At 37.1% G+C, this 10,293-nt stretch overlaps 1 pseudogene; it reads right to left on the bottom strand.

Moving 5' to 3' along the window:
* Positions 1–574: 574 nt before the first annotated feature.
* On the bottom strand, positions 575–1,668 carry LOC138141763 (glyceraldehyde-3-phosphate dehydrogenase pseudogene; annotated as a pseudogene).
* Positions 1,669–10,293: the final 8,625 nt, after the last annotated feature.

The raw sequence follows: 10,293 nt of genomic DNA on the forward strand, positions 1-10,293 counted from the left end.
GGTTCACTGTACCCCTCCTTGCCCTCCCCCATCTTCCCCTGCACTATAAAACCTATTTTTTGCCTCTTTTATGTCAGATAATTTGTCCCATTCTATTTCTTCCTTTATTGTCCTCCCCGATCTAAAACACTGTCCTTTCCTTTTTGTTGCCCTTTAATTTAGTTTTTGGTTTTTATTTATTTATTTATTTTCCAATATTCACTTTTATAAGACTTTGCATTCCACATTTTTTTCTTTCTCCCTCCCCTCCCCATCCTCAAGAGGGCAAACAATATGATATAAGCTATACATGTAAAGTCATATTAAACATATTTCTACATTAGTCATGTTGTGAAAAAAAATTTAAAAAAGGCAAAAGCTATGAGAAAGAAAAAAAAAGAAAATAGTCTGCTTTTATCTGCATTCAGACTCCATAGCTCTTTCTTTGGATAGCATTTTTTGAATAGCATTTTTCATCACAAGTCTTTTGGAATTGTTTTAGATCATTGCATTGTTGAGAAGAGGTAAGTCTTATTATCAAAGCTGATCATCCCACAATGTTGCTGTTAACTGTGTACAATTTTTTTTGCACTGAATATGGTGACTTTATTGATGGTACACAGTACAGGACTCTAGGCTTCTTCCCCCTACTACAGGGGTGCTTTAGAACAAGGATGTGAATGGGACATGGGATCCCTAGTATAGGAACATAGGTTAGGAATGTGGGCTTCCCATTGGTGGATCTCCTCTTTTTGGCTTTCCACTTTACTCCTTGGAGGCCATGTAGACCATGAGGTCTACTACACAGTTGCTATAACCATACTCATTGTCATACCAGAAATGAGCCTGTCAAAATGGTCATTGAGGGCAATACTAGTGCCAGCATCAAAGGTAGAAGAGTGAGTGTTGCTGTTGTCACAGGATATAGCCTGGTCCTCTGTGGAGCCCAAGGTGCCCTTCAAGGGTTCCTCTGATGCTTGCTTCACCACTTTCTTGATATCATCATATTTGTCAGGTTTTTCCAGGCAGCAGATCAGATCCACAACAGATACATTGGGAGTAGGAACATGGAAGGCTATCCCATTCAGCTCAAGTATAATCTTGCCTACAGCCTTAGCAGCACCAGTGGAAGCAAGGATGATGTTTTGGGCACGACACCCATCACCCCACAGCTTGCCAGAGGGGCCATCTACTGTCATCTGGGTAGCAGTAATGACATGGATTGTAGTCATGAGTCCTTCCACAATGCCAAAGTTTTCATGAATGACCTTGGCCAAGGGGCCAAGCAGTTGGTAGTGCAGGAAGCATTACTGACAATCTTAAGGGAATTTTCATATTTCTCATGGTTCTCTCCCATCACGAACATTGGGGCATCAGCAGAAGGGGCAGAGATGATGACCCTCTAGGCTCCATCCTTCAAGTGAGCCCAAGCCTTTTCCATGGTGGTAAAGACTCCAGTGGATGCTACAACATACTTGACTCCAGCATCTCCCCATTTAATATTGGTGGGATCCTGTTCCTGGAAGATGGTAATGGCTTTTCCATTGATCACCAGCTTCCCATTCTCAGCCTTGACAGTGCCTTTGAATTTGCCATGAGTGGAATCATATTGAAACATATAAACTATGTATTTGAGGTCAATGAAGGGGTCATTGATGGCCACAATGTCTACTCACCCTGATATGAATGCAACCCAGGTCACCAGGTGCCCAATACAACCAAATCTGTTGACCTTCACCATCTTGTTTCAGGGATGTGACTTAAGCAGCAGAACCTGGCACTGAGCTTGGGAGAAAAGCTGAGAGCCTACTATGCACAATGTTAATTTTGATTTCTAAAGATAGTCATCACATCATATTCAACTTATACCTATGACCTCTGGCTATGTATACTCCTTCTAACTAACCTAAGAATGAGAAAGTTTTAGGAGTTACAAGTATCATTTTATCAGGTACTAATGTAAACAGCTTGATTTTATAAAATCCCTTCTGATTTCTTTTTCCTGTTTACCTTTTTATGCTGCTCTTGCATCTTGTATTTGGAAGTCAGATTTTCTATCCTATCCCATCCCATCCCATCCCATCCCATATTGTATTGTATTGTATTCTATACTATTCAAATTTCTATTCAGCACATCAGTGCTTAAACACCTCTATTTAATTGAATATCTATTTTCCTCCCTGAAGGATTTACTCAGTTTTTCTGGGTAAGTAATTCTAGGTTGTAATTCTAGCTTTTTTTCCCTCTGTAATATCATATTATAAGCTCTCTGATCCTTTAATGTAGAAGCTGCTAAATACTGTGTTGTCCTGACTGTAGCTCTGTGATATTTAAATGGTTTCTTTTTGGTTGCTTGTAATATTTTCTCCTTGACCTAGGAGCTCAAGAATCTGGCCATAATATCTTGAAATTTTCCATTTAGGGATCTATTTCATGAAATGATCAGTGAATTCTTTCAATTTCTATTTTGTCCTGTGGTTTTCTTGATAATTCTTGAAATATGATGTGTAGGCTCTTTTTTTTTTTGATCAAAGCTTTCAGGTAGCCAAATAATTCTTATTTATTATTTTTCCTAATCACATGAAAAAACAATTATTTAACATTTGTTTTTAAAACTTTGAGTTTCATTTTCTCTCTCTCCCTTCCTCCCTCCCCACTCTACTTGTTGAGAGGGAAAGCAATTTGAAATAGGTTATACGTGTGTATATATTAATGCACATATTTCCATATTAGTCATGTTGTGAAAGAAAACATAGATTAAAAAAGAAACCTCAAGAAAAATAAAGTTTTGAAAAAAGTATACTTCAGTCTGTACTCAGACACCATCAGTTCTTTTTCTGGGGATGGATAGGATTTTTCATCATATATCCTTCAAAGTTGTCTTGGATCACAGTATTGCTGAGAATAACTAAGTAATTCATACCTAAACATCTTACAATATTGCTGTCACATTGTACACAATACATTTTACTTTGCCTCAGCTCATTTAAATCTTTCCAGGTATTTCTGAGAGCATTCTGCTCATCATTTTTTTTTTAATTCAGTATTTTATTTTTCCCTAGTTACATTTAAAAACTATTTTAATATTAATTTTTAAAACTTTTAGTTCCAAATTCTCTTCCTTCCTCCCTCTTCACCTCCATGATTGATGAGGCAAGCAATTTGATATGGGTTATACATGTGTAGTCATCCAAACCCTTGCACAATGGTCACATTGTGAAAGACTGTTTCCCCCTCTATCCTATCCCATTCTTGTTTATTGTATTATTTTTCTCTTTTCATTCTGTCCCTCCTCAGAAGTGTTTTGCTCCTCCCCCAATCTGCCCTGTCTTCTATTGCCCCCTGTCACTTCTCTTATCCCCTTCCTCCCCTGCCATTTTCCTGTAGGGATTTCTATGTATAGACTTCTATACCCAATTAAGTGTATATGTTGTTCCCTCTTTGAGCAAATTCTGATGACAGTAAGGTTCACACATTCCCTCTCACTTCCCACTCTTCCCCTCCATTGTAAAAGCTTTTTGTTGCTTCTTTTACATGAGCTAATTTACTCAATTTTAACTCCTTTTCTCTTTATCCCTGTACATTCCTTTCTCACCCCTTATCCAGTACATTCCTCTCTCACTCCTTAATTTTATTTTTTAGATTTCATCACTTCTTATTCAACTTACATCTATGCCCTTTGTCTATGTATACTCTTTCTAACTACTCTAATAATGAGAAGTCTTATGAGTCACAAATATCATCTTTCAATGTAGGAATGTAAACAGTTTAACTTTAATAAGTGCCTTATGATTTCTCTTTCTTGTTTACCTTTTTAATTCTTCTCTTGTATTGTATTCTCTTGAGTCTTGTATTTGAAAGTCAAATTTTTATTTAGTTCTGGTCTTTTCTCAAGAATGCTTGAAAATTCTTTATCTCATTTAATGTTCATTTTCCACCTCATGGATTATACTCAGTTTTGCTGGGTAGATGATTCTTGGTTGTAATTCTAATTCCTTTGCCCTCTGGAATATTATATACCAAACCCTCTGATCTCTCTCTCTCTCTCTCTCTCTCTCTCTCTCTGTCTCTCTCTGTCTCTCTGTCTCTGTCTCTCTGTCTCTGTCTCTCTCTCTGTCTCTCTCTCTCTTGATTTTTGGAAGGCAATTGGGTTTAAGTAACTTGCCCAAGGTCACACGGCTAGTTTTTTTTTTTTTGTTTGTGTGTGGTAAGTGTCTCAGGCCAGATCAGAACTCAGGTCCTCCTGACTCCAGGGCCAGCACTCTACTCACTGTGCCACCTAGCCGCCCCCTGATCTCTTAATGCAGAAACTGCTAAATATTGTGTTATCCTGGTCATGACTCCAAGATGCTTGGATTGTTTCTTTCTGGTTGCTTGTAAGATTTTTCTCCTTGACATGGGAATTCTGGAATTGGGCTACAATATTCTTCATAGTTTTCATTTTGGGATCTCATTCATAAGGTTATCACTGGATTATTTCAATTTCAATTTTGCTTTCTGGTTCTAGAATATCAGGGCAGTATTTCTTGATAATTTCTTGAAAGATGGTTTCTAGGCTGTTTTTTTCATAATGACTTTCAAATATTCCAAGAATTTTAAAATTATCTCTCCTGCATCTATTTTCCAGTTCAGTTGTTTTTCCAATGACATATTTTACATTTTCTTCTATATTTTTTGGGCAGAGCTCCAAGTTGTTTTTCAGAATGGTTGGACCAGCTCACTACTTCACCAAGAGTTCATTAATGTACTTATTTTTCCTCATTCCCTCCAGCATTTATCACTTCTGATAGGTGTGAGGTGGTAGCTCAGAGTTGTTTCAATTTGTATTTCTCCAAATTAGTAGTGATTTAGATCATTTTTATATGATTATAGATAACTTGGATGTCTTTTTCTGAAAGCTTCCTGTTCATATCCTTTAAGCATTTATCAATTTGGGAATGGCTGACATATCTTACCACTGGATTCCAATGACTCTGGAGGAGAGAATGAAGATGATGTTGCATAACTCTGCCTCACATCCAATTCACTTGCAAGTCAAAACCTCACCCTCCTATTGTAATTGGTCTTCTTTGAGAATGGAGGATGAACAAAAACAAATAAGAAATACTAGCTAAAGCACTAAGAAGATAATTTGAGAGATTGAACATTAGTAAAGAGAAAACAAAATTATTTATAGAGAACCCTAGATTCAACTAAAATCAATTGAAGCCATCAATAACTTCAGCAAAGTGTCAGGATGTAAAATAAACCCACATAAATATCAACATTTCTATACTACCAAGAAAACCTAACAGGAAGAAAAAAAGAGAAATTCCATTTAAAACAACTATAGAATATATAAAAATACTTGTGTATCAGCCTGCCAAGACACATAAGAACCACATGAATACAATGAAAAACAAAGGTTGATCTAAATATTTGGTGAAATATTCATTACTCATGGGTAACATAATAATGACAATGCTACTTAAATTAATTTACTTATTCAGTGCCATACCAAGAAAACTACTAAAGAATTACTAGAGAAAATAATGAAAAAATTCATCTAGAGAGAGAAAAACTCTAGAATCTTAAGGGAGATAATAAAAACAAGTAGGAAAGAAAAGAGTCTGACAGGCTGTATCAGATCTCAGACTGTATAATAAAACAATAATCATTGAACCAATTTGGCACTGTTAAAGAAATAGAGAGGTCAATTAGTGGAGCAAATTACATACATAACATAGAGAAGGTAATGAACACAGTAGCCTAGTGTCTGGTAAACCCAAAGGTCCCAGGTATTTGGCATAAAAAATCATTATCTAATAAAAACTCAGGAAAACTGGAAAGTAATCTGGTAGAAATAATATATAGTGCAGTATACATATCTCACACTGTGTAATGGAAATTTAAATTTAAAGATATTCCCTGCCCCTAGGCCCTTTTATAGGCTTAAGAGACTCTGAGAATCTTCCTTGATTTGAAAATATACTCTGCCTCCTAATAGGCTAAATGTGGTCACATGGAGCCTGTGGCAGGAGGCTTGATTTTCAGGAATGCCCACACCTTGATGCTGTGTTATTGGGCAATGGGTCAAGAGGGTGATTACATTCTCTGACCCAGGAGAAGGCTATATAATCCCTGATTGAGGCTTTGCTTTGGGGCTCACTTTGAGAAGGGTTCTGTGATTTGATCAGATGAGACTATGGGAAGCTGTTGTTGAGAGCCCCCCGGCTTTGAAAAACCCCAATGTTGATTTGGTGTGGATGTAATGGTTGGACAGTTTGGAAACCTGTCTACTCGATCTGTTTCTCTGTCTTGATAATTCTGTCTGTATATTCTGAAGTTCGGGGTGCTGACTTTTTACCCCTGAACTAGGTAAACGATATATGTTTGACTGATTAAAGTAAGCTTGTTAACCTATTTTGAGTTGCTTTCCTTTGGCAAATCAGATCTAAGAACCTGTGTTGGCAGCCGCCCTGGGGACGCTGGGGTGCTTGCTGCTACACACTGCATGCCAAAAGAAGCTCCAAATGGGTTCATGACATTAGTGTAAGTAGTGACATTATAAATTAGAGGAACAAGCAAGAAAATACTTTTTAGAACTATAGATGGGGGAAAAGTTCATGATGAAACAAATGACAGGATCACAGAAGATAATACCTAGCATAGCATTTATATAGAACTTTAAGGTTTGAAAAGCCCTTTACATGTATTAATGTCCTTTGAACCTCACATTCTCATGAGGTAGGTACTATTATTATCCCCATTTCACAGGTGAGGAAACTGAGATGATGAGAGGTTAAGTGATATGCTCAGGGTCACACAGCCAGTAAATGTATTATTTGAACTAATAGGATTTAAGCTCAGTTTTTTTTCTAACTCAAAGTGGAACACTTCATGCATTGCCCCAATTTTGATTATATAAAATTAGGACATTTTGTACAAACAAAACCAATTCAGGTGACATTAGAAGGGAAACTAGTAACTGATAAAAAAAAAATCTTTCCACCAAATTTCTCTGATAAAGGTCTCATTACCAAAATATATAGTGAACTAATTCAAATGTATGTCATTCCCCAATTGATAAATGGTCTAAGGATCAGAACAAGCAGTTTTCAGAAGAAGAAATCCAAGAATATCTTTAGCCATATGAAAAAATTATCCAAATCACTAATAATTAGGGAAACACAAATTAAGGTAAATGAGGTTTCAACTCACATTTATCAAATTTTCAAAAAATGAAAGTATACAATTTTTTTGGGGGGGAGCATGGGAAACTAGGTACAAAAAATGTATGTTGCTAGAGGTAAGAATTTGTCTAGCCATTTTGGAAAACAATTTTGAAATATGCAGAGAAAATTACAAAGCTGTTCATACCTTTTGACCTAGAGATATTATAACTAAGTATATAGCCCAAAGAGATCAAATATTTATAATGGCTTTTTTTTTTTTTTTGTGCTGGCAAAGAACCGGAAACTAAAGGGAGCACTCATCAACTGAGGAAAGGTTGAATAAGTTATTGTATGTAAGTATAATGGAATATTATTGTGCTGTGAGAAAAAAGTGTCATTAAAAACCTAGGAAGATTTGTAGAACTCGTATATAGTGAAGTGAACAGAACCAAGAGAATAATTTGTACATTAACAGCAACGTTGTAAAGATAGATAATTTTGAAAGATCAACACAATGACCAACCACAATTTTAGGGTACTCATGATGAAACATGTTACTCATCTCTTGACAAAGAGGTGGTAGAATCAGAGAACAGATTGCGACATTTAGTTTTGGAAACATGGCCAGTGTGGTAATCTGTTTTACCCATTACATATTGTTGTTTTATTTATTTACAATAAATTTGCATATTTATTATAAGAGTTTACTTTTTCTTTCTTTTTCAAGGTGGGGCAACAGAAGGTAGAATGGGTGAAAGGGAGGGAAAATAGATTTTTTCATTAAAAATGAAATTAAATTTAAAAAAATAAAAAAATTTAAAATATATTTAAAAATTGAAATGTACAGAGGTAGTCACTTGAAGGAGGACAGCGATTCCAGGAGAGCAGAGACATAGTGGAGAAGAAAGTCAGCTGTGGTCTCAAAAGAGAGCTCCATATGGCATTTGAGAGTTGAGTTATAGAGAGGAATAGATCGTAAGGGCCCCACTGAGCAGTTCCCAAAAGCAGTATTGTGCCTAGGATGGAGCTGCGTGAGCATTCTGCAAAGAGAAAGTGGACCAGGTTCTGCAGTTATGAGTTACACTGGCTACGTGTGTTCACTTACCATTGTGTTACAAGTTTGTGTTCACTCTTCTAATTCATGTTATCTGTACCTGAGGAGCAGTAGGCCCCAGGTTTATGGTGAGGAATGTTCTGTTTTACATTCCCAAACTAATTCTATCTATTGTCTGATGGTTAATGGATCAAACACCACTGGGGTCAAGGGCTATAGTGTTACAAGTAGATACAGAAAAGACATTCTTCTTGAAACCAGAGTTAGCAATGAACTTCCAGAGACACAGCAATAATCCAGAGCTAGTGATACAACAATATAAAAATGGCATACTATCTGCCCTCAAGTAACTTCCATTCTATGGGGTAAGAGATATAAGATGTTCATAAACAGCTATAATTAAAAAACCAAAATGATGGAGGCAAAAGATAGATTAAGCAAAGTGCTCTAGGAAATCTAAGGAAAGAGAACACTTTCAATGCAATATAGAGAATCTTAAAAAAAAAATTATTCAAAGGGGTGACTAGGTGGCGTAGTGAATAGAGAGAGCACTGGCCTTGGAGTCAGGAGGACCTGAGTTGAAATACAGCCTCAGACACTTAACACAAAAACTAGCTGTGTGACCTTGGGCAAACCACTTACCCCAATTGCCCTCCAAAAAGAAAAAAAAAATTTGAGAACAACCATTAGCTCTGGGTACTTACAGATAAGTACCTAAAATACCATTTGTTAAGGGAAGAATGATAGAAAAGACTCTGGCTGGGAGTTAGGAATCTTGGGGTCAAATGACTATTGACCTGTCATTTGACTTTGGACAATTCCCTTTTCCTCCTTGGATTTCAGTCTCCTCCTTTATTAACTAAGTGGGTGGGATGAGATAATCTACTATTGGTACCCCTTTAGTGCCTGGGACAGTGTTGAGTAGATAAATGACAGCATGGTTCATTGGAAAGATGACTGGATTGGAGTCAAAGGACTTCCATTCAAGTCTCATCTCTATTATTTATAACCTGTGTGATGTTGGGGCAGCTCACTTATAGCTTTTTGCTTCAGTTTCCTCATCTGTGAAATGAACTAGATGACTTCTTTGGTCGCTTCCAGCTCCAAATCTATAACCCCATAATCTCAAAAGTCCTTCCCCAGTTATGATATTCCAAGTGCTGTGGTCCCTTTCAGATTTGACATTTCAAGGTCTACAAACATCATCTGAATATACTAATACATTACAACTATGTGCACAGTTGATAGAGGGCTGGACCTGGAGTCAGGAAGAAGTGAGTTGAAACCCAGCCTTAGATGCTTACTAACTGTGTACCCTAGGCAAATTGCTTGTGTCTGCCTCAGTTTCCTCAGCTATAAAATGGGAATGATAATAGCACCTACCTCCCACAATCGTGAAGAGAGAGTGAGGCAATATTTGTAAAATGTTTACTTTAGTGCATAGTACATAGCAGGTTCTTTAATAAACACTTGCTTCCTTTCTCCTTTTCCTCTTTCCCTAACATTCTGTCCAGATCCACCTTTTCTGCCCCCTATCAGTCATATGGGGAAACTGAACCTGAGAGAAAGGAGAAAGAAAGCCTCCTGGTCACAAACTAGCCTTGAGAAAGAACCTCCTGGTCTTTGGCTCAGTGTTTGTTCCACTGTAAGACAAGCCAGTCCCTTTGTTTAACTGAGTTAAAACAACAATGACAACAACTCTCGGGTCAGGAACAGAAGGGTAAAGCCAGTGACAGTGTTCTCTTTGGCTTCTGGGGTCCCCACAACTTGGTACAGTGCAAAGAATCCTGACTCTCAAGTCAGAGGGGTCAAAAATCTAACCTCTGACACAATCTGTATGACCATCTTTTTTAGTAGTAACGTCCTGGCCTTATTAATGATGATTAATGATTAAATTATTCGGAAACCATGTCTCTCGAACATTTTAAATCGCCAAACCACACAAGCACTATCTCTGACAGTGCATTCAGCATTCTACTCTCTGCAGAAAAAGGAGATGAAGACGTTTTTCTCCCTCTTCGTTGTGACCTGGCTTGATCATGAGTCAGTCACCAATTTGATTTCCGTTCTTTGCATTTCCATTGTTGTGGTCATGTTATCTATTAC

This window comes from Petaurus breviceps, unplaced genomic scaffold (genome assembly GCF_028583685.1).
Source record: "Petaurus breviceps papuanus isolate PSGF00001 unplaced genomic scaffold, PetGlider_PUasm1.0 103, whole genome shotgun sequence".
Taxonomy (NCBI): domain Eukaryota; kingdom Metazoa; phylum Chordata; class Mammalia; order Diprotodontia; family Petauridae; genus Petaurus; species Petaurus breviceps.